At 42.2% G+C, this 25,475-nt stretch overlaps 1 protein-coding gene across 1 annotated transcript in view; it reads left to right on the forward strand.

The window, feature by feature from the left end:
- Positions 1-1,465: 1,465 nt before the first annotated feature.
- The window catches only part of LOC126248126 (serine/arginine repetitive matrix protein 1-like), a 348,458-nt gene continuing 324,448 nt past the window's right edge, over positions 1,466-25,475 (forward strand). Inside the window, exon 1 of the mRNA XM_049948812.1 lies at positions 1,466-1,607. The gene's annotated coding sequence lies outside the window, so the exon portion shown is untranslated. The remainder of the gene's footprint in view (positions 1,608-25,475) is intronic.

Raw genomic sequence — 25,475 nt, forward strand, 5'->3', positions numbered from 1 at the left:
ACGGCTGCGCTTACCCTTGAAAAAAAATGGCTCTGAGCACTATGGGACTCAACTGCTGAGGCCATTAGTCCCCTAGAACTTAGAACTAGTTAAACCTAACTAACCTAAGGACATCACAAACATCCATGCCCGAGGCAGGATTCGAACCTGCGACCGTAGCGGTCTTGCGGTTCCAGACTGCAGCGCCTTTAACACTTACCCTTGACGCTCCATCACAGACAGGAGCGCCTGCGAAGGTGTAATCAACGACGAACCTGGGTGCACGAATGGCAAAACGTCGTTTTTTCGGATGAATCCAGGTTCTGTTTACAGCGTCTTGATGGTCGCATCCGTGTTTGGCGACATCACGGTGAACGCACATTGGAAGCATGTATTCGTCATCGCCATACTGGCGCATCGTCCGAAGTGGTGGTATGGGGGGCCATTGGTTACACTTCTCGGTCACCTCTTGTTCGCATTGACGGCACTTTGAACAGTGGACGTTACATTTCAGATGCATTACAACCCATGGCTCTACCCTTCATTCGATTCCTGCGAAACCATACATTTCAGCAGGATAGTGGACGACCGCATGTTGCAGGTCCTGTGCGGCCCTTTCTGGATACAGAAAATGTTCGACTGCTGCCCTGGCCAGCACATTCTCCAGATCTCTCACCAATTGAAAAGTGTGGTCAATGGTGGCCGAGCAACTGGCTCGTCACAATACGCCAGTCACTAGTCTTGATGTACTGTGGTATCGTGTTGAAGCTGCATGGGCAGCTGTACCTGTACACGCCATCCAAGCTCTGTTTGACTCAATGCCCAGGCGTATCAAGGCCGTTATTACGGCCAGAGGTTGTTTTTATGGGTACTGATTTCTCAGGATCTATGCACCCAAATTGTGTGGAAATGTAAACACATGTCAGTTCTAGTATAGTATATTTGTCCAATGAATTCTCGTTTATCATCTGCATTTTTTCCTGGTGTAGCAATTTTAATGGCCAGTAGTGTAGTATTAACTTTCATCAAGGTTTTAAATTGTTATTTATGTCCGGTATTCACTACAGTGGAAAATGTTTGAAATATTTGGTCATATTAGTCTCCCAGATTGATGTTACCTTAAACGCCATTTTTTAACATGTTACCAAGAGTTAAACACGTCGTATGTAAGTTAAAGAAACAGAAATAAGGACTTGCAGCAGCAAGTACTTTGATTTACAAAATGAAAGCAAATCTCGCTTGTTCCGGGGTAAAATAGTGCAAATCGATAACGACAGTAGATTTGGCAACGCTGTAGTGTTCTAGCGGTAATGTCTGTGATTGGTAAGAGTCGTATTGTTGTTGACGTCGAGGGGGCGCGAGAGACGGAGTGAGGGAGGGAGAGAGAGAGAGAGAGCAAGCGCTTGACGTGCGTGACCGAGGAGTGGGAGAATGAGGGTGGGGGTACTGGAGGGGGGGGGGGGGGGGGGTAGCAGGTGAGCGCAGGACGAGTTTGGTGGCTGCAGGAGGCTCGCGCGCGCCGCAGTGAAATCTGTTAGTCTGTGCTCTGGCCAACTATGCCACGACAGTGCTAGTGCCCTCGCTCCGCTGTCCGCTGCTAGCTGCGCAACCACCGGCGGAACCGAGAGGTAACTTCGCAGCCTGCACCCTCTTTTCTGCCGCCTCCGCTCCTTCTCCTCACTGCACACTCTTTTTATTAACAACTAGCAACTTTTTCTTTCGCTATTTCCCTATTCTAATTGCATTTAAAAGGCTGCGTTTCTGTTATCTGACATGTTTGTGACAATACAAAACACAGCATCGGAGAGTGAAAGCTACATCGTTTCTGTCAGCCATTACGTCTCTAAAATTTCGTTAATACAAATTATTGGTTATGGCTTTTCTCTATCGCCTACTGTTATCTGCAATCGGTCTTATAATTTTCCTGCATAGCTATATACTGGTTTAAAAAGATTGTATTAAGACTTTGCAGCGGAAAAGTCTTGCTAAAGTCGACATAACTTTGATACTCTTTATGTTTACACATCAATATTAATTGTAACGTTACAAGACTAGAGTGTTTGAGGAAGAGGGTGTAGTATTTTCCTGGATATGTCCCTACGCTCTTAGAAGGCGACAGCAGTGTGGAAAATATGTTTGTGGTCGCATCAGGTTGCAAAACGATGTCAAGTAACACTGTTGTCTCCAAACTCTGGTGTTTTTTTCCTCTTATTTCATTAAATAGACAGACTACTCCATGGCTCCTATAAACTCTAATAAAAAACTGATTTTCCTTGTACACAACGTGTCTATTTGTCTTTTTTTTCCTTATAAACAGTCGCTCGAGTCTCACTTTATTAATTCCCAAAGAGATCTTCAAGATAAATATAGCACTACTAGAATATTTACGTTTAAGTTTTGAAACCAAAACGTCAGATTTATTTCTTACGTCATATTAAGACGAGTAACGTTTAATTCTAGTTGTGTTTCCAACAGTTATACCCGAAGTAAAACGTAGATGTGGTATGAAATAGCTATACTTGACTATTCAGCACAGAGCTCTACTGGCAGACGCGGTGGTAGCTGCGAGGTCAGCGCGTCAGATTGCTAACCGAAAGTGCGTGGGTTCTATTCCGCTCCGGGCTAGAGATTTTAATCTTCTCGGGACTGGGTGTTGAGTTCTCTTTATATCTGTATTACTGTAACTGACAAGAAGATCCTCTCCAACACACTGTCGTATCCCCTTTCCATTACTGAGACGGCTTAAAGGTCACGAACCGCATGTCAATAAATGGAAATAATAATGGAAAGTAGTATGGGCTAGTCGGCCCCGATAGCTGAGTGGTCAGCGCGGCGCTCTGTCGTGTTAAGAGGCCCGGGTTCGATTCCCGGCTGGGTCGGAGATCTTCCCGGTCAGGGACTGGGTGTTGTGTTGTCCTCATTATCATTTCATCTTCATCAGTGTAAGGCAACGGGAAACAAGCACTGGAATCACTTCCCTAGACGCTCATGCGATGGACCTCTCTGACGAGGCTTCCCCCATGACAAGACCTGCCGTAAGGAAGAACGCAAAGTTAAGTATGTGTTACGCATGTACAGGTACAAATTGTTATGCGATGTATAATATAATTTACTTCGAAAAATTAACAATTTTTCGACCTTCAGCTTATTTGGAAGACTGCTTGCGCTCATTATCGATTTTAACCATAGGTCATTTTACTTTCTAAAGGCGCAATAACGTAAAAAACAATATGAATAAGAACAGAATAAGATCTGTGACTTGTAAGATTCTTGCTCCTGCTTCCTCGGCATTGCTCTGTGTATTGTCTGTCGACTGGCTGAACCTGGGCGCTGTTCTTAATAAGCAGCCTTCACTGAGAGGTAAACTAAACTGTCCAGGTACTCTGTTGCGGTACTACATCCATATTCCACTTTCCATTTAACTTCACGCGTTATCCATCCTCTCCCGCCTGAATTTCAACGAACTTCCTCTCCCCAACGCTGAAACCCGATCCTAGAAACACTCCTCTTTCCACACCTAGTCACAGTGCTCCACCTCACATCTTTCTCTCCATTTTCCTCCTCCCTCTCTCTCTCTCTCTCTCTCTCTCACTCTTCCTCCACCTCGCTGACTTTTAGTCGCTACCCACGGTTCCACAGGGCCTCATATTCAAAGCACCATTAAAATTATCATTAGACATTATATATTTTTTTTAAATTTATGTAACCTTTGGCTGGAGAGCGGTTTTATCCGCTGCCCGCCCCTCCCTTCGTGGGAACTGAAATGACAATGAAGGGAAAAAGGCGAAACTACGGCTTTGTCTCCATCCTACGAGCAGCGTGCTAAAGGTAAATGAGTTTTAATAGTGTAATTAATGCGAATAAACGTATTACTTACTAACTGAAAGTACCAGATCAGTTTTGTCAAGGAAGCGCACGAAGATGGGTTCCATCAAATCATCTCGAATAACTGGCTTCTTACATTTATGACGGGAGAGAAGTGATTGCTACTTATTTGTGAGACGTTTGATAGTGCTGCGGAAATGAAAATTATTCACCGAATGCGACACTCATTCCTATTATTTAACGCCGAATATAAATTTCACGAGTTTGAGGTCAGTGCTAATTACAGGTAGGAGGGTCGTGAAATATGACTTGTGAGAGGTACAGCGCTCTAGGTGTGAGCAGAGGAAACTGGAGCAATCTCACTGAGAGTGGGCTATCTGTGTCGGCGGCGGTGCTCGTGAGGTATTACTGGACCAAAGGCTCTCACGACTACGGCATAACCTGAATGCACGCCGTTTACCTTGCGCTGACTTTTGCTTTCTAATACCTGCCAGGACGCCTTTTTGCAGCAAGCCTAGCGTATCGAAGTAGGTGTACAGTACAGCATGCTGAACGCGGTTCTTACCAACCAGCAATTGTGATCAACTCTACGGAAAGCCTCGTCACTTAACCCTGAAGTCGTTTAAATCATAGAGGAGTTAAGTTTATAAGTCTTAAGGAAATAAATGCATTTCAGTAATATACAAACCTTGTTAAAATATTTGAGTCCAATATTTACTGCAGGATTACCACTAAACGAGTCATATCAGCTACTCTTCCTGACTGCTATGCGTTGCTTGTGCCACGATATTACTGTTGTACTCAATTTCCGTCAAATTCTTGCGGAGGTACACTGTTTACTGGAACTCTTACGTAGTTTCTTTCCTAACCTGCGTCAGACATCAAGTTGAAAATATATACCTGTTAAATGGGATGCCACAATCACGGTACCTGTACGACATAGATGCCGCAGAGTTCATAAACTTTGATGTTTATCACGGAACCCGTGATCAGTAGAAACAGTTTCATATCTGGCTTTAAAGCAGAATCTAACATTTAAATTTTACGATCTCTCTGCAAATTTGTTTCCTCACTTTTCTCCGCCAGAAAAAAATTACATTAAAGCACAAGGCTTGATCAAGTTACTCAATTTCTCTTGCGTGGTCAGTTTTTAAGTACAACAGTAGTGGTAGTGAGTAAAAAGAATGAACCATGGTATTGAAAAAAAACCGCAAACAAAGTGTGTTTAATGGTTTGGCTCTTGGGCTTTAAAGGCGATGCATATAATTTATAAATAAATTAAGCAATTAAAAATAAATATTCAGTTCCACTACGTTTAACATACAATGCTTCGATGTCATAAACACCTGTACCAAGCAACCCGTCATCATAAAAATTCTCTCCCTCATTTGTCAGGGTTAAAATCCACTGCACGACATTCACTTTCTTCGTGAAGACTCCGACAAGAGAAAACATCGGATTTTCATTAATACAGCCTGAATTATTTGGATTGGAGTGAGTATTCTATTAAATCAGTGCAGAAATTAATACTGCGTAGCATTAAACGTATGAAACTGACATATTGTCTTGTCTGCGGAGGATGACCTTCGTAATCAAGCCAGCTTTTGCGGACTCGGCGGAGTTAACACGCGAATTTAATTATGCAGCATTTCCGCAATACTGGAAATCAAATATATTGCAGTTGAAAGTCATGGCTTGTCGAAGTCTGGTTTCTAGCTCTCGGCGTACACGACTAGCACACGTAGAGGATATGTCGCAATTACCGATGTCGACGTGACGTTAAAACCTAATCTTACCTTTCTCGCAATTATCAGAAAAATAGTAGGGTGATATCGAAACTTCTTTAAATGCTCTATGTAGAGCATAAGTACAGACAGTATGCTGCAAAAGGGACACTAGGTGTTTGAGATGGTGTCAATGTGGATTGTTTCTGTAAAAATGTTTCTACAATATTTTACGTATTCTTCGAGACCTATGGGTGCACAGTTGTTTCCTGTTATGCATGAAATAAATCTTACAGAGATTATATGTAGACAGCTTATTGCAGAAACTATCGATCCAAAAATAACTGAAGTTGTTTGGAAAGCTACAAACATAAATTGTCTGTTTTAAATGTCTTTTTACGTTCTGTTCACCACAGTTTAACACGTACGTTTTTCGCGGTTTAGGAATTGTTCCTGTATGTAAGGGTAATCGTAATTCGGGCGACGTAAACTATAATTCTGTAGACTTCGCTTGTCAAGCGTCACTAACTTTAAAGAAACGTGATAGATAATGGAGGATCTTTTAACTTTTGTAAGAAAAGACGTTCATAGCTAGGCCGGCCTACTGTTCGACAAATGGCAGATTTAGCTGGCATATCACCTCACAGCTGAGATGTCTCCGTTATGGAAACTGGAAAGGAAGTTCTAATATTAATAAGTAACATTCTCTTCGCAAACAGTCTATATACATTGTCATTTCAAGACAGTGTTGTTAACTCTGTCATTCTCCAGCTAGCGACAGGTTGCAATTTAAGTACAATTCTGATTCTCGTGTGCTTACTCATATTTTCCGAATTTTCCATAAGGTAACGGTAGGCGCAAAATTCATTCACCTGCAGCTCTATATTTACAGAAACCTTCACACGTGCTTATACAAATTGTTTAATTCGATGTTATGCTTGATACTACCTCATCAGTATCAACTGTCAGTGCTGAAACCCGTATAAACGAAGAAAAGCATCAGCCCGAGGATTGGTTTGGACACCACAATATCTTCTTAGGGATTGCCGTATTAGTGGCTGTATGTCATTGCATTCTAACTACCGAAGCGCTAATTATAGGACGACCTGAAGTTGAACCTGTTAACGCTGAAGATAGCCAGTGTGGCATCAGTCATGGTGTCGCCCGCGCGAGTGAACTCCGGCCTGCGCCTAAATAATACACTGAAGAGCCAAAGAAACTAGTACCTGCCTAATATAGTGTAGGACCCCCGGGAGCACGCAAAAGTGCCGCAGCACGACGTGGAAAGGACTCGACTAATGTCTGAAGTAGTGCTGAAGGGAACTGACACCATAAATCGTACAGGGCTGTCCATAAATCCATAAGAGCACGAGGGGGTGAGATCCCCTCCGAACAGCACGCTGAAGGCATCCCAGATTGGCTTAATAAAGTTCGTGTCTGGGGTGTTTGGTGGCCAGGGAAAGTGTTTCAACTCAAAAAAGTGTTGCCGAAGTCACACTGTAACAATTCTGGACGTGTGGGGTGTTCCATTGTCCAGGTGGAATTGCCCAAGTCCGTCGGAATGGACAATGGACATGAATGGATGCAGGTGATCAGACAGGATGCTTATGTACGTGTCACCTGTCAGAGGCGGATCTAGACGTATCAGGGGTTCCATATCACTCCAACTGCACACACCACACCATTATAGAGCTTCCACCAGCCGACATGCAGGGTAACTGGATTCATGAGGTTGTCTCCATACCCGTACACGTCCATTCGCTCGATACAATTTGAAACGAGACTCTTCCGACCAGGCAACAGGTTTCCAGACATCAGCAGTCCAATGTCGACGTTGACGGGTCCAGGTGAGGCGTAAAGCTTTGTGTCGTGCAGTCATCAAGGGTACACGAGTGGGTCTTTGCTCCGAAAGCCCATATCGATGATGTTTCGTTGAATCATTCGCACTCTGCAACTTGTTGCTGGCCCAGCATTCAAATCTGCAGCAATTTGCGGAAGGCTTGCACTACTGTCACGTTGAACGATTCTCTTCAGTCGTCGTTGGTCCCGTTCTTGCAGGATCCTTTTCCGGCCGCAGCGATGTCGTAGATATGTTGTTTTACCAGGTTCCTGATATTCACGCTACATTCTTGAGATGGTCGAACAGGAAAATCGGTACTTCATCGCTACCTCGGAGATGCTGTGTCCCATCGCTCTTGCGCCGACTAGAACACCACGTTCAAACTCACTTAAATCTCGACAGCCTGCCATTCTAGCGACAGTAACCGATCTAACAACTGCGCCACGCACTCGTTGTCTTATATAGGCGTTGCGTACCGCAGCCCCCTATTCTGCCTGTTTACATATCTCTGTATTTGAATACGCATTCCCATACCAGTTTCTTTGGCGGTTCAGTGTATTTCTCGTAGTGAGTCCACACTTTCATTGGTCCGCCATATGACGGATCTCGTAGCGAGAGAATGCAGTCATTGGTGTGTCATAGAAGGGGGTAACCGCATAAAAGGGTACGGTAGATTACAGTACTGCAGACTTTTTCTACATCTACATCCATACTCCGTAAGCCACCTGACGGTGTGTGGCGGAGGGTACTTTGAGTACCTCTATCGGTTCTCCCTTCTATTCCAGTCTCGTATTGTTCGTGGAAAGAGAATTGTCGGTATGCCTCTGTGTGGGCTCTAATCTCTCTGATTTTTTCCTCATGGTCTCTTCGCGAGATATACGTAGGAGGAAGCAATCTACTGCTTGACTCCTCGGTGAAGTTATGTTCTCGAAATTTCAACAAAAGCCCGTACCGAGCTACTGAGCGTCTCTCTTGCAGAGTCTTCCACTGGAGTTTATCTATTATCTCCGTAACGCTTTCGCGATTACTAAATGATCCTGTAACGAAGCGCGCTGCTCTCCGTTAGATCTTCTCTATCTCTTCTATCAACCCTATCTGGTACGGATCCCACACCGGTGAGCAGTATTCAAGCAGTGGGCGAACAAGTGTACTGTAACCTACTTTCTTTGTTTTCGGATTGCATTTCCTTAGGATTCTTCTAATGAATCTCAGTCTGGCATCTGCTTTACCGACTATCAACTTATATGATCATTCCATTTTAAATCACTCCTAATGCCTACTCCCAGATAATTTATGGAATTAACTGCTTCCAGTTGCTGACCTGCTATATTGTAGCTAAATTATAAAGGATCTTTCTTTCCACGTATTCGTAGCACAATACACTTGTCTACATTGAGATTCAATTGCCATTCCCTGCACCATGCGTCAATTCGTTGCAGATCCTCCTGCATTTCAGTACAATTTTCAGTTGTTACAACCTCTCGATATACTACAGCATCATCCGCAAAAAGCGTCAGTGAGCTTCCGATGTTATCCACAAGGTCAGTTATGTATATTGTGAATAGCAACGGTCCTACGACACTCCCCTGCGGCACACCTGAAATCACTGTTACTTCGGAAGACTTCTCTCCACTGAGAATGACATGCTGCGTTCTGTTATCTAGGAACTCTTCAATCCAATCACACAATTGGTCTGATAGTCCATATGCTCTTACTTTGTTCATTAAATGACTGTGGGGAACTGTATCAAACGCCTTGCGGAAGTCAAGAAACACAGCATCTACATGGGAACCCGTGTCTGAGTCTCGTGGACGAATATCACGAGCTGGGTTTCACACGATCGTCTGTTTCGAAACCCATTTTCATATTCACAAAATAAAGCTGAGAGGGAAAATATTTCGTGAACTTTAAGACAGACAACCCTACATACATTATCCGCATCGTGGAAATGCTGTAAGTTGGGCTGCCTATGTTATTATTATTGTTGTTATTGTTGTGGTCTTCAGTCCTGAGACTGGTTTGATGCAGCTCTCCATGCTACTCTATCCTGTGCAAGCTTCTTCATCTCCCAGTACCCACTGCAGCCTACATCCTTCTGAATCTGCTTAGTTTATTCATCTCTTGGTCTCCCTCTACGATTTTTACCCTCCACGCTGCCCTCCAGTACCAAATTGGTGATCCCTTGATGCCTCAGAACATGTCCTACCAACCGATCCCTTCTTCTTGTCAAGTTGTGCCACAAACTCCTCTTCTCCCCAATTCTATTCAATACCTCCTCATTAGTTATGTGATATACCCATCTAATCTTCAGCATTCTTCTGTAGCACCACATTTCGAAAGCTTCTATTCTCTTCTTGTCTAAACTATTTATCGTCCATGTTTCACTTCCATACATGGCTACACTCCATACAAATACTTTCAGAAACGACTTCCTGACACTTAAATCAATACTCGATGTTAACAAATTTCTCTTCTGCAGAAACGCTTTCCTTGCCATTGCCAGTCTACATTTTATATCCTCTCTACTACGACGACCATCATCAGTTATTTTGCTCCCCAAATAGCAAAACTCCCTTACAACTGTAAGGGTCTCATTTCCTAATCTAATTTCCTCAGCATCACCCGATTTAATTCGACTACATTCCATTATCCTCTTTTTGCTTTTGTTGATGTTCATCTTATACCCTCTATTCAAGACACTGTCCATTCCGTTCAACTGCTCTTCCAAGTCCTTTGCTGTCTCTGACAGAATTACAATGTCATCGGCAAACCTCAAAGTTTTTATTTTTTCCCCATGGATTTTAGTACCTACTCCGAACTTTTCTGCCTATATTAGGGTGTAAGAAATATTTAGCGGTTCAGCTTAATTTTGTCTACCTTGTTTTACCAAAAGCGAGTGTCAGGTGTACAAAATGTCTCGAGCAGTTTTCCTTTGCCTTTAGAGGTCCCCTCTGCTATTAAGCAGCAGTGTGCGCTGAGGCTCGCTAGCGGAATGAAGTGGCAAGCGCTGCAGACTGTTGGCCGAGGGCGGCAGGCTTAGCCCAGCCACGCCCGCCACGAAAGGCCAGCCGCCTCAGCGCTGGCTGGTCACGTCGGTCTGCGCTCTTACTCGCGCTATGACCGCACGCCTGCTGCGCCGCTTGCCGCTTGCCGCTTGCCTTCACCGCTGCCACCTGCTTTCGCTGGGGCCCTTCTGAAAGCTGCTGCCACGTTCCTTCCTGGCTACTAACAATGTCACTCTGAGTAGGTTCCGACCACAGTTGCAAAATAGCCGTGGGTTGACGTAGACCAGCATAACATATGGAGGTGTAGGAGGATATAAGATGAACATCAACAAAAGCAAAACGAGGATCATGGAATGTAGTCGAATTAAGTCGGGTGATGCTGAGGGAATTAGATTAGGAAATGAGACACTTAAAGTAGTAATGGAGTTTTGCTATTTGGGGAGCAAAATAACTGACGATGGTCGAAGTAGAGAAGATATAAAATGTAGATTGGCAATGGCAAGGAAAGCGTTTCTGAAGAAGAGAAATTTAACATCGAGTATAGATTTAGGTGTCAGGAAGTCGTTTCTGAAAGTATTTGTATGGAGTGTAGCCATGTATGGGAGTGAAGCTACAGAAGAATGCTGGGGATTAGATGGGTAGATCACATAGCTAATGAGGAGGTATTGAATAGAATTGGGGAGAAGAGGAGTTTGTGGCACAACTTGACAAGAAGAAGGGACCGGTTGGTAGGACATGTTCTGAGGCATCAAGGGATCACAAATTTAGCATTGGAGGGCAGCGTGGAGGGTAAAAATCGTAGAGGGAGACCAAGAGATGAATATACTGAGCAGATTCAGAAGGATGTAGGTTGCAGTAAGTACTGGGAGATGAAGAAGCTTGCACAGGATAGTGTAGCATGGAGAGCTGCAGCAAACCAGTCTCAGGACTGAAGACCACAACAACAACAGACTACGGTAATTTCCTGATAACTTTGGTCAGTTTAAGTCGTACCCGCGTTACCTGTACGTTATGGGTGTTGCATATCTCTCGGGCGTTACCTTACAACGATGCCTCTCTTTACGTATGCGATCAGTGTCTCACTAGATTCCCCTAAAAACAGGAAGTGGTGAAGCGTCTAGAAACTGAATGAGGGTGTATAAAGGGCCGGGTAACCAACAGAACATTCCTGTTCTGCATAATTATCCTTCTGACTATTATGTAAAAGGAAACAGTATTTATACCAAAACTGTAATTGTCAATGTTTAATTCAGCTTTTATTTGAAAATTGTTGATTTGTAATGTGAAACTGAAGTATGTTGTAGCAAAAATTAGGAAAACAATACAAATTTATCATACAGGGCAGTTTCTTCAATAAAAAGGTCAAATAAAAGAATGGTACACAAAACAACAATATATCAAAAATCGCTTCAGTACTTTGCTGAACTAATATAAAACATGTTTCTGTTATCCATAAACAACTCTCGCATTTATCAATAATAACTGAAGACTTGACTTTGATCGTGGTGGAGAACGTTCCATTGTTTACAAAATAACAACAATAATTATATATAATTATGTCTATAATGTTTGTGCACATAGACCGTAATTGCATCAAAAATAATTGCTTTGGCTACATTACTTATAAAATGCAGTTTATGTTCTGTAAGGATATAAAATACACAAAGGACTAACACTGAATGATGTGCGGTTCTATTTATGAAAAAAAAAGAAATAAGAAAAAGAGAGAGAGGAGCCGTCGGCTACCACTTTCTCTCATACACACTCATTTATGTTTCTTTCCCAACAAATTCTACCCATACTACCAGGATCCTACAATTCGCTACGTCATTTATGTAGTGTACCAAAACTACCGAACCGTAGTTTTGGTAGAGCGCAACTGTAGTTCCGATCCATTGTTACGTGTCAAATCAGCAATGTGTCGCAGCCGATCTATTCGTGATTTTGCACCGGATTCGTAGATTGATGGGTCGGTTCCGAACGTGATTTCCTCTTTTTTACGCTGAATATATTCATAAATATACCATTACTTGCTCTGATGTTCTTTTCTGGGCAGAAAGTATGTGTGTGTGTAATGCCGTTTCTCACACTAACCTGGCAGATAGCTGATTATGAATCTCTACCCCTTTTCGATACAGTAATTTTAGGGTATCACATCGGGCAAAATGCAGTTGACCAGCTTTCCAGTTTTTCCTAGTTGTGTTTCTCTGCTGTTGCTTCAGAATCACTGGCTTCGTTTACTATGTTGTAAAAATATGTTATACTTAAAAACAAGTACAAACAGATATGGCGTTCGATTTCACTGTAATTTCGTAGAGTGGACACTTTTTTCCTTCTTTTCTCCCCGAACTGAGTGAACTGGCGTATTTTTCTTGCAGTGTGTCATCTGCAACTAATAATATTCTTTATCTGCAACTAGTAATATGTTTTGGTCAACGAAGCATCCAGTAAGTATAATTTTTCTTCAGTGACGTAAGCATATTCGCATATTGATACATGACTTTGTTTGTAGGTACGTAGTCAAGGCTGCTTGTTTAAGTACTTACTTTTATTTTGAGTAAAATAAGAATAAACAACAAAACGAGCAACCTTGTCTATGTATTTACAAATGATGTCATTAATTAACTTCGTACAGGCTCCAGGGCACGATGAATCCAAAACTTTTATATTCACATTTGCTGTCAGTAACGACAGGAAGACACTGAAGCAGTGAATGGATCAGTTGTCAGTGGTTAGGTAGCTTAACAGGTAAACGCTGGCCAGGTTTAAATCACGGTTTTAATGCAACACGAAACATCTTTACACATTGTTGTCCAAATAATGAAAAAATCTCTATGAAAAATATTGAGAACTATGTATGATAACTGCGATACGTCGTAACAAGGACACACACAACTCGTTAATTACTTACGTAAGTGCTCTTTTTTCACTATTAGTCATGGTGCGCAGACCTTAATCCCATAATGCTTCGTGGAGGGATATCCCCATCGGAATCTCTGCTCTAAAACCGACCACTGAGGCACACTAATTTCTAGGGTTTCTAACTTAGAGAGCTAGCGAATTGCTGATGCTGCTCTGTGTGTTAATTAAGCTATCTGAACAAAAGTAGCAGTGTGAAATCAGGTGCTGTTATCCTAGAAGACTGTCCTCCCTATGGAACATTTGTACCCCAGGAAGTACATGGTCAATACAAATGTCCATATTTGCCTTAGCCATAATTACTTATTGGCCAACTGCGTCGCACATCATCACAAACCACGGTCCATGTGCAACAGTAAACGAAAGGCTCTTCCACAACGTGCTTTCGACGGCTACTATTGGACACAAGGTCAAAGATAAGCCATACTTCAGAATTTCAGTCATCGTTGATAGATGTTGCATGACGACAACACAATTTTCGTTTTATTAATACCCTCTTGATGATGATCAGAAGATTGCTTTCCAGCCACCTGGCAGCGGACGTTTAATACTCACCGATATCGTAGGACTGCGATTATAGATACAGTATACTGATTAGAATATCGGCTATACGGTTCTTGGTGATATTTTAATTCAATATTCATCGACTCCATTCATGGAAAAGTAACTACGTAGATTTTACCTGCGTATTAACTGACGATATTCTTCTCGGATCTGCAGCCAGATCATACAATTCTCTGGACACATTTCTGTGGATCAAGTATGCTAATCTCGCCGGAGAGATTAGCATATAGCATTCTCATCTACAAATGGTGGCCAGGTGGACCACGGAAATATTGTGCTCAGATGACCGCATGAATGGCTGCAGACCCAAGAAAATTGTTATCATGGAAAAGTAATTTTTGTCGATAACTACTCTTTTCTGATGAAGTCTTCCCCGAATTGTGAATGCTGTCATCTCCTCGCCCGTTGATTGTTTCACTTCACTCACCTAATACACGGGCAGGCTTATCCTTACTCTAATCAACCGCCTACAGGCCATCCGGTCTCCTTGAAATAAAAAAATCTACTCTCTATTATACCCAACTTACCTCATGTCTGTTTCACAGTTCAAAACATAGCATATTGTAAATTAAGTCCGTTACGATATTCGCAGCGCACAAATGAATAACTTTGTCTCCTCATGAACATGCTGTGTTGCGGAACATCAGAGTTTCCATTGCTTGATTGCTGTCTCTGCATTACATAACATATTCATAATGCATGTTTCACAGAAAAGCAAGGCCAGCCTGTTTCTTAGTTCCATAAAGTTTGGTCCGAAAATGATATAATCTACAGAAATATTTACTTTCTAATCTATAAGCAAACTAGGTTACATTGGTAAAAACACTCTCTGTGTTGTCTATCACATTTATTCCAACGGCTACGGATACAAGCTTCTATTATATTAAGTATAACAACTCGTGACGTTTTAGTGTACGTACTAAGGAACAGAGCCTGAAGATCCATGAAGAGTCGCCGTGTTACGAACAGTCGCCATTTTATGCTCCAGTGGTCTATTTTTTAGTAACACTGTAAAGAAAAACTAGCAAATTATTCTTGCTAGAAAAGGCAAGAAAATTTAGGTTTGCGTGTTATGGTTTCATATAGACCACACTTTGAGAACCATTTACATTAGATTTTGTGGTGGTTTCCATTTTTACGTGTTATTATCAACAAATTTAACTATCATTCCACTCAGTTTTGAACTGGAATTGCTCACATACAAAGGTCTCTCGGATTTACCTTCAAGTGTGCATGATTTCAGTGTAGGAAGATGCTGAATTTCCCAAGGATTCATTTTATCAGGGAAACGTAATTACAATGCTTTTAATCTCTGTATCAATTTAGAACGAAAAGTCATTATTTCAGACCTCTTTATCGTAGAAATCGATTTAGACTTTCCACTATTTTACTACATATCACAAAATTCTTTCCTAGCGTTTTAGAACAGCTTCTTAGTTTGTCGTAATAACTGTCATTTAAAATGTCATTACCCAACCATATAAGCGGGAAATAATTAAGTACAATGCTTCCTCTGATAATGATTAAAGGACAGAGGCAGACATTGTCATGTGTTTGCGATTTTTGTAATGTGTAAGTCTGATAGAAATCTCCCTCTGAAAACCACAGGGAGGCAGAGGAGCACCAATTAAGAATGATTGCATTTTGAAACGCGTTAATTAATATTCAAATATTTAACTTTAAGAAAACGTACATAGATTAAATTCTTAATCGTTTGATTGACTTAGATACAGATACTTTATGAACCACTGAAAAAATTGTATTGCCATATGTTTCTATAACTTGCGTACCATAGAACTATTGTTTTCGTTGGTCACGAATTTCTCGTTACTAACTCAACACTTGTTTGTAATTTTTTTGTCCTATAATACAGACTAATAGTCTGAAAGCCAAGTCGAACGAAAATAAATGTTCAATGGAACATTGGCTGCAGAAAAATTTTAATTACAGTTCTAGGCCACTGCTAGATGTTTGAATGTATTGTCTCATGATACAGCTTGTTTGTTATCACGATATCTTAACATACGGAAAAAAGATTGATAATTCAGTTATTTTGGACGATATTGTACTACGTTTTATTCAGTACATGCAGTTATCTAAGACATGAGAAGATATACTTCGTCTCAAATGTGACGCACTATTTTAAATCTCCGATTTTATGCTGTTGTTAAATTTTTTCCAGCTTGAATAACTTCATCTTTCTTTTTACTCGACATGCAACTCATACGTGATAAACTAGGGCTGTAATAGCTGTAAGAAAGTGGTATAAGGACTAGTAGAAGTGCAGTTCCAACTGCGAGTAACAATGTGCGACACGACTGAGTCTCTCAAACTGACCCATATTAAACTATATGGAATTTAGTGACTGGGGCAGTCCAGCCTAAGGCACTTCGACAATGCGCAATAAAAAGTAACATTTATTCAAAACCCCTATAATTCTCTCACCTTCCGAAGCATAACTTTGAAATAAGGCTCAAAGGAGCCTACAGCCTTTCTCGGTAATATTGCAAGACTGTGGCGCCCTGTGACGTCACCCTAGGGCTCCACGGCGTTTCAAACAGCAATGTGTCGACACATGTGAAACGAAGGCTACAATCCATACGTTCATGTGAGGTATAAGGTCGGTTAATTGTGTCATGTTGGCGCCAAACTTCAACACAACTTTGGTTAACGGTGTCACTCGATGGGAAGGTCGTCACACTCACACTTACCCCCAATTAACTCATACTTTTGACGCCTCTGTGATGTATATAAAAACCAGCGACAACCATCGCTGCCCGCATCTCGTGGTCGTGCGGTAGCGTTCTCGCTTCCCACGCCCGGGTTCCCGGGTTCGATTCCCGGCGGGGTCAGGGATTTTCTCTGCCTCGTGATGGCTGGGTGTTGTGTGCTGTCCTTAGGTTAGTTAGGTTTAAGTAGTTCTAAGTTCTAGGGGACTGATGACCATAGATGTTAAGTCCCATAGTGCTCAGAGCCATTTGAACCAACCATCGCTGAAATCACGCGTTTTTCTTATGGATGGCCGAGGAAAATTTTTCAGATACACTGCCGCTCAGAGTCAATACGAAAAGCCCTTAGGAAGTGGCATAAAGGGCGTCAATTAAACCACCGCTTCCCTTGGTGTGTTAATTCCCACATATTTCGCGTCGAAAACGACAGTGCGCCGTGCGATGAGCAATAGGACGACGTTCTTAACAACTTTCGACACTTCTGGCAACCGCCAAACGGTTGAATACTACTCTAAGGACATCTTGGGGCAGCAACCACATTGGACGTGATCTGACCACTTTGGAGCCGGCCGGAGTGGCCGAGCGGTTAAAGGCGCTACAGTCTGGAACCGCACGACCGCTACGATCGCAGGTTCGAATCCTGCCTCGGGCATGGATGTGCGTGATGTCCTTAGGTTAGTTAGGTTTAAGAAGTTCTAAGTTCTAGGGGACTTATGACCACAGCAGTTGAGTCCCATAGTGCTCAGAGCCATTTGAACCATTTTGACCACTTTGGAGAGTAGTGCGACCGCAATTTTTGCTCTTGTATAGAGAGTGAAACAACTAGGTACCGTTTAAAACAATTCTACGAAATTTGTAGGTGATCTGAGCAGCAAACAGTGTTTGATTTTCAGCCTTCCTATTTCGCGTCTCCTTTTTTTAGTGGTAAGTGCCTATGGGACCAAACTGCTGAGGTCATCGGTCCCTGGGCTTACACACTACATAATATAACTTACACTAAGGACAACACACACACCCACGCTCGAGGGAGGACTCGAACCTCCGATGGGGCGAGCCGCGCGAACCGTGGCAAGGCGTCGGAGACTGCGCTACTACCGCGCGCGGCTTCGCTTCTTCATATTGCGTGATCACTGAGGGGTGTAACGTTGATACATGCGTGAATAAATCGGCAAAGGGTCCCTCTAAGGCCTCCCATTCCAGCAACACCCTCTGTGCCAACCACGTACATTTGTTGCGCACGTTAAAAATGTACTTGCCACAGACTTTGAGGTCCATTAGCTGAGTGGTGCCTCACAGCGGCTCTAGCGCCTGAGAGCAGGCAACTCCTTCGATATCCCTTAGGTGGAGTTTTGCTGCGAAGCCCTTACAAATTCCCCATACAGTCCCGATTTCCTCCCATGCGTCTCTTCAGAGTAAACAGCAATGCCTTAGTTTGGATTTTACCATCCAATAAATTCCATGTACTTTAACATAGGTAAGTTTGAAAAACTGAGTCGTGATGTATTTTGTTACACGAAGTTACACTGGTACTACGAGTGGCTCTATACATAAATGATTTGGCGGACAGACTGGGCAGCAACCTGCGGTTGTTTCCTCCTGGTACTGTGGTATACAGTAAGGCGCAGAAGTTGAATGACTGTAGGAAGAAACAAGACGATTTAGACAAAATTTCTACTTGTTATGATGGATGGCAGCTAGCTCTAAATGTGGAAAAAATGAAAGTTAATGCGGATGAGTAGGAATAACAAACCTGTAACGCTGGGATACTGCATTACTAGTACCCTGCTTGACACAGTCAAGTCGTTTAAATATCTTGGCCTCACGTTCCAAAGTGATATGAAATGGAAAGGGCATGTGATAACTGTGGTAGCAAAGGTGAATGGTCGACTTCGGTTTACTGGAAGAATTTTAGAAGCGGTTCATCTGTAAAGGAAACAGCATATAGGACACTGGTGTGACCTGTTCTTGAGTAGTGCTCGAGTGTTTGAGATCCGTACCAGGTCGGATTCACTTAAGACATTGCAGCAATTCAGAAGCAAGCTGCTAGAGTTGTTACCAGTAGGTTCGAACAACATCTAAGTGTTACGAAGATGCCTCGGAAATTCAAATGGGAATCCCTGGAGGGAAGGCGGCGTTCTTTTCGAGAAAGACTATTGATAAATTTATGGAACCGGCATTTGAAGCTGACTGTCGAACGATTCTACTGCCGCCAACATGCATTGCGCGTAACGACCACGAAGATAAGATAGGAGAAATTAGGGCTCATACGGAGTCATATAGACAGTTGTTTTTCCCTCGCTCTATACGCGAGTAGAACAGGAACGGAAATGGCCAGTAGTGGTACAGGGTACCCTCCGACACGCACCGTACGGTAGCTTGCGGAGTAGCTAGCTAGATGTAGATCTAAGTTAGGTGTTGTGGTCCAATCTCTTACCACAGCGGCAGTTTGTTCGGTTGCACTTTCCACATTGACCATAGGCCATGTAGGATCTAAATGACGTGAAGAAGAAAATCAGTTGAACTTCGAGGTTCATCCGCCTGTTTCTTTGTAATAGAGGTACACTGTAGAACATAATCCATGACATCTTCGGGATTATGCAATGTTGGAAGGTATGTCTTTCAATCTTACGACTGCAATACGAAATGGCAGCAGTTATATCAATAGCAGTATAATAACAGGAATCTTAATTAAAGGTAATACTAGTCTGTAACACCCCCTCCCCCCTCTCTTCGCCCACCAGTTTATGTAAAACTGACCCACATCTTCATACATAATACGCAAGCCGCCGTATGGTGCGTAAGGACGGATCCCTGTACCACTAGTATAGAGCGAGAAAGAAACGACAGTCTATATGCCTCAGGAAGAGCCCTAATTTCTCTTCGTCGCCCTTACACGAAATGTACCTGGGCAGCTGTAGAATCGTTCTGCAGTCATCTAAAAATGTCGGCTTTCTAAATTTTATTCAACAGTATTCCTTCAAAAGAACGTCGTCTTCCCTCTCAGACCACGAAGCATCCTTTAATACCCGCCTGTTGATCGAACCTACTGGTAACAAATCTAGCTGCCCGCCTCTGAATTGCTTCCCTGTCTTCCTTTAATCCGAGCTGGTGGAAACACTCAACAGTACTCAAGATTGAGTCGCACTAGTATTCTATGCGAGGCATCCTTTACAGAGGAACCATGCTTTCCTTAAATTCTCCCAATAAACCGAAGTCAACAATTCGCCTTCCCTACTATTGTGCTTATGTGCTCGTTCCATATCATATCGCTTTACAACTTACACGTAAATGTTCTCTAGGAGTACTCTATTGTATTCGAACATTTTACAGCATCGCCAACAAAAAGCCGCCGATTGCTGCCCACCCTGCCCGTCAGATCTTTTATGTATACAGAGAATCCTATCACACTTCCCTGGGGCACTCCTGGCGATATGCTTGACTCTGATGAACACTCGTCTACGGGGACAACGTACTGGGTTCTGATATGTAAGAAGTCTTGGAATTTCTCACATATATGGACACCTATTCCATATGATCGTACCTTCGTTAACATCATGCAGTGGGGCACCGTGTCTACCGCTAAGGGGCCATTGCCGTAGACAGCTCTCTGTAAAACCGAATTGGGGTTCCATCCAGAAGTGGCGACTTATTTGTTTTCATCTCTTTCAGTCGCTTCTCTACGCCAGCGATGCCTAATTACTGTGCTGCCACCCGGGGTAGCCGCGTGGTTTGAGGCGTCTTGTCACGGTCCGCGCGGCTCCCCCGTCGGCTGTTCGAGTCCTCCATCGAGCATGGGTGTGTGTGTGTGTGTGTGTGTGTGTGTGTGTGTGTGTGTGTGTGTGTCGTCCTTAGCGTAAGTTAGTTTAAGTTAGATCAAGTAGCGTGTAAGCTTAGGGACCGATGACCTCAGCAGTTTGGTCCCATTAAGACCTTACCACAAATTTCCAAATTATTACTGCGCTCTCCATACGGGAGTCTGTTCTCTGGTCAAAAGACGGTATGTTTTTACGATTCTACGGCGGAGAATGATTTCTTAAACGCGAGATTTAAAACTTCGGCTTTCTATTGCCACATCAGACTGGTCAACGAGTGATTGGCTGAAAAGCCTTCGACCCGCGTACCTTTTTATATAGGGCTAGATTTTTCTTCAAAACGAGCGTTATTTGAAATAATATAATGTTGAAATACACTTTACCTGTGACAAAAATATTCTTCTTTATTTACATGACTATATATATTCGTTAAAATTACATTAGGTAACAACAGCAGGTTTAATTTGTAATAGCAATTAAACAAATAGATATATAAAATTTTAATACTGCTGCATTTGTGGAACTCGATTAGTACACTAAAATGCGCTCTCTCAATAGTCTTATTCGTCAATTCGTGTTTAATACTCTACCTGCAGGGCACTACCCAAGGCGTCCTATGATCTAATCCTCAGTCTTTCCTGCAATTTAATGTATTTACCATAGATGTGATTGACTATAGATGTGTACAGGATGTTCCACAATTTCTACTACAGAAATAAAGGCTAACCAAGTGAGGTAACGCACTGCTTAACAAGTGGGTTCGTATTTGTGAGGAGCAGGTTTCAAATCTCTGTCTTGTAATGCACGTATAGGTTTTCCATGATTTCCCTAAATTGCTTAAGGAGAAAGGAGAAATGCTTCTTCCGAATAGGGCGCGTTTGGTTTCCATGCCCATTATTATTCTTCACGAGCATGAGATGCGTCTCTAATGACGTAAGAGCGACGAGATAAAACCTGTCTTCCTTTCCTTTTATATCTAGTGGTTGTACAGGGGACTTATTAACTGAAGCTGTGGTCCAGCTGTTAAGATGCAGAGAGGCATAATATTGCATGGGCGTTCTGATCTCCAAATCTTTCAACCGCATGGAAGTGATCAGGTGGAGGAGCTCCTGGAACGAAAGGATATTCGGCGAGTGGACTGACCTGTCCGTTCTCCCAACTTAAATCCCATGGAGCATGTGTGGGATATGTTGGGGGGACGTACTGCAGCACGTCCACATTCACCCACGAGAATCGAGCTACTGTCAACCATGCTGGTGGAGGTATCGAATGCCCAACCACGGGAACTCCGTATCAGCCTTATAGTCAGTGCGGGAACGCATTGCAGAGCATGCACAGACTTTTCCGATCATAACACGTCCTGTTAAGAACCGTGTCCTGCCTTTTTTTAATGTCCAGCGGATATAATAAATTGCGATGAGTTCAGTATAATTATTGTCTTTGAATAACAGGCGTTTTTTGTTGGTCTAATTGCGTATTTTTTCAGTTACCTTTTGTATTATACTATGGCAGGTCTTTTTGTGTACGGTACAGGTTTCATCGAGCTACCTTACTTGGCAATGCCACATCATGCAAAGGCTACTTTCGTCCTTAAGTTTTGCACACTAGTGTATTTTGATGAGGACTGGACCCACAGCCTTTGTTAGTGGATATCTTAATCCACACTACACACAGAAATGAATTTCTCAAGCAGCCAACGTTGTGATTGGATGCAAAAGCACTAAAATGAGACAAGAGCGTAAATAACTACATGAGCGATCGATTTCTGTCTGCTTTGTGGATGAAGTTTCTGTTTTTCTGGAAGTGGTATGCTACTGTTGTGCCCTGTAAATGGCTCTTGCTAACATGGTGTGCTGATGCGTGGTTGTACTCATACCACCACACGAAGTCGCATTTGCGTTCAGACTGGTGGAAATTAGTGTCCAGCGTATCGCCAACTAACGTTGTAGAGTGGCCTTTGACATATCACTGTGCTTGAAAATGAAAAAAATGTCGAAATTGCTGTTACAATAAATATTTTCAGCAGCCATAAGCGGAATGACTACTTTCAATCATTAATGTATGTCCATAAAATTTCAACTGTCTTATCCTTACAGTGGGACAAAATTATTCGGTCAGAAAATGCTGTTCATTTGATCATCCAGATACGGTCTTGGGCTATGGCTCCGAATAGTTTTAAGCAATATGTTTGTATAGAATTTTCTTCTCTTCCTGTTCCTTGAAATACTAGTTACAAGTTTCATACAAACTTTACAGGATTATACATAAGAACCCTCAGGGTTTCAGGAGACAACTGTGACAAAAGACAGGCAGAAAAATGACGCATATCTCCCCAAGTTTCGATTCGTAGTATTTGCCGTGTAAGTGGCAGACTTACAGAACATGTGGGCAGATGATCAGTATCACCGCATCGAATTATTTCACGCCCGCTGGTAGGCAACCCACTGAACAGAATTCCAAAGCAGGCTGCTGTCACGCATTTCCGTGCAATTCGTGCCCGTGACGTCAATGACGTATTGACCTTTGCCGCGTCACAAACGGTGCCTGCAAAGTGGCTAAAAAACATGGAGAAACGTTATAACCACTGATATGTGCCTATTTTCTGTATTTTCTGTAGCTTTTGTGAAGAGGTACTTATGAATGACCTCGTTTAATGGACAAGGGCCACTATGTTAAAATTAGAGGGATCAAATTGCAGTTATTTCTACGGCACAGCACCTGTGAATGGAATGGTAGAAAACAAACGATATTTGCGACTTTTTCTCTCCGCTATAAGCTGTACGGCGAATAGCAGTAAATAACGTGACTTGCAGAAACCTTCTCTGCAGAGCATTTAGCATCGAAAGCTCCTTTAGGTTCCTGAAGGAATACGGTTGAAGTGCGCAGGGTCTGCTGAAGCTTCCAGCTGTTCGCAACTTCTGTCTGCCATATGTCGCGCTAGCAAGTGGCTGGCAAGCAACAGATGGTCGACCGCTGAAAAGCCTCGCTTCGTTGCGCAGAAAACTTTTTCTGCCAATAATGAAATGAATACATCTACATATAACATAGCAGGGTCCTCCGCATATTAAAATTCGGTGTTCTAAACACAACAATTTTAGCAGGGATACTCGGAAAGTAAATCATCCTCGCTCAGAAAACCCGGGCTACTGTTTCGTCTATACGTTCAGTAAGGATTTGAAGCTTTCCCAATGAAGTTCGTACAGGATTCCCAGTCACGTGGTGGATATAAGAAAAGGTCTGACCAATAGATAACTGCTTATGAAAAGCACAATTGGCACACTCGCTGCAACAAGCGAGTAGATGTAGATTTCCCTGATGAAATACGCTTGATAAGTTGATGATGTACTTAGAAGTCGACTGGTACAACCAAACCGTATGACTGTGTTGCGTCTGGTCATCGTATTCACTTTCCCTGTATTAACCATTTTTGTACTGTGTGGTCAGCTGCTTCACAATGTGGCGTCTTCTGGTACGTACCATTCCCCGAACTGAGTTCTCCTCACGACTTTCAACTTTTACAGAGTTCCGTAGTTGTGCCATACGTCTGTCGTTTCCTGTGTTAATATTCAATATACCTTAAGTTCGTTCGCAGACCTTTAAAAGATCGATATATCGTGTTTCCATGTCCTCACGATCTCTCGTTTTTGTATCTACTGACTGACTTGTCATTACTCGTACATCGAACACGAGGTCATTATAAGTGTAGAAAAAGTTTGGAAGAGAGAATCGTGGGAAAGAAAATCACAGAAAACTTTTCATTTCCAGCTTTCCGATATGCCACGTAGTCGATTGAGGGAAAACCAAAGTAAAGCTATAGAGGATGATACGAAAGGAATAATTTAACGTCCAGTAGACATCTACGTCATTAGATACGGAAAGAAACTTGGTGAGAAAAAGAGTGCGGATTGAATGGACTGTGCATACTCATTTATCTTAGGTGATATAAGCAATCCAGAGATACCAAAGCAGAGTGTCAATAATTCATCTCGAACGTAATGTCGCTAATCAAATGGATATATACGTGTGGCGTAAAAGCCATAATTCAATTATTAGTCAGTTTACACGGCATTGTAGGAGGAACAGTAAATATGTGGACCGTTTCAATTAAAATATTTCATATGAACACGCTTGCATCTTATCAGAAATGTTGAGTAATAGCCGTTGTTTCTTCCACAGATGAAATGTTAAAGATATGACTAATAGAACAAGTGTAACTTAATAATGTGTCTGTTGATTCAAAGAGATTCGACTATTTTCAACAGTTAAAATTGAGAATCCCTGACCAGACCATCGATGTCATTGCACCTTTTCACTCTTTTCGTAACGACGCGTGTCTTCTAAAGTCATCATGTTGTTGTTTGATAATGTCATTAGTGTTCATAATAACAGCGATTTTTCCTTATGTTTAGTTTTAGTTTGTATTTGTGTAGTATTTTTTTGTAGTCTGTTATGTTCCAGCTTACTGATGTATTGTTCTGGTTCCTCCTTCCTACTGACGTGTAATTTACATTTTCTTCTTTTGTGACTGTAGTCCGAACAATAAATAATAACTATAAAAGATCAATAATAAATAAATAGTCAGTAACAAAACTATAAACGTATGGAGACCCAAAACCAGGTGAAGAAACGTAATTTAATACCTGTAAGAAGGCCTGACGAGCAAAGCCTAATACGTGCAGAACATGGTGATGTTTGCTTTTATTATGTGTGTTTCACTTCTCATCCATCTCCAGTCACAGTATCAATTGACAATTACCTGTGTACCTTGTCGGCAAGATAACGTGAATATTACGGCTCATTTGCCGTTAAAGGATTGTGTAGTACTGATAAATTTTATTACTATCAACAATTATCAGAAATTATGAAATGAACTACGTTATTTGCCCAAAATCAGTGTTTAATGAGATCTTCATGCGTTGCTGTCCGGTCTTTTACCAGTCGTGACACACGCTTTTATAACTTGAGATAGACGATCAGGTCCTTGTAGTATTCCCTTTTTGCGACATCTGATGAACGTCCCAGAGCTTTCACAGTCTCTAACATGAAGAACTCAGCACCTCAGGCCCTGATTATCTGGC

This window comes from Schistocerca nitens, chromosome 3, assembly GCF_023898315.1.
Source record: "Schistocerca nitens isolate TAMUIC-IGC-003100 chromosome 3, iqSchNite1.1, whole genome shotgun sequence".
Classification (NCBI taxonomy): Eukaryota; Metazoa; Arthropoda; class Insecta; order Orthoptera; family Acrididae; genus Schistocerca; species Schistocerca nitens.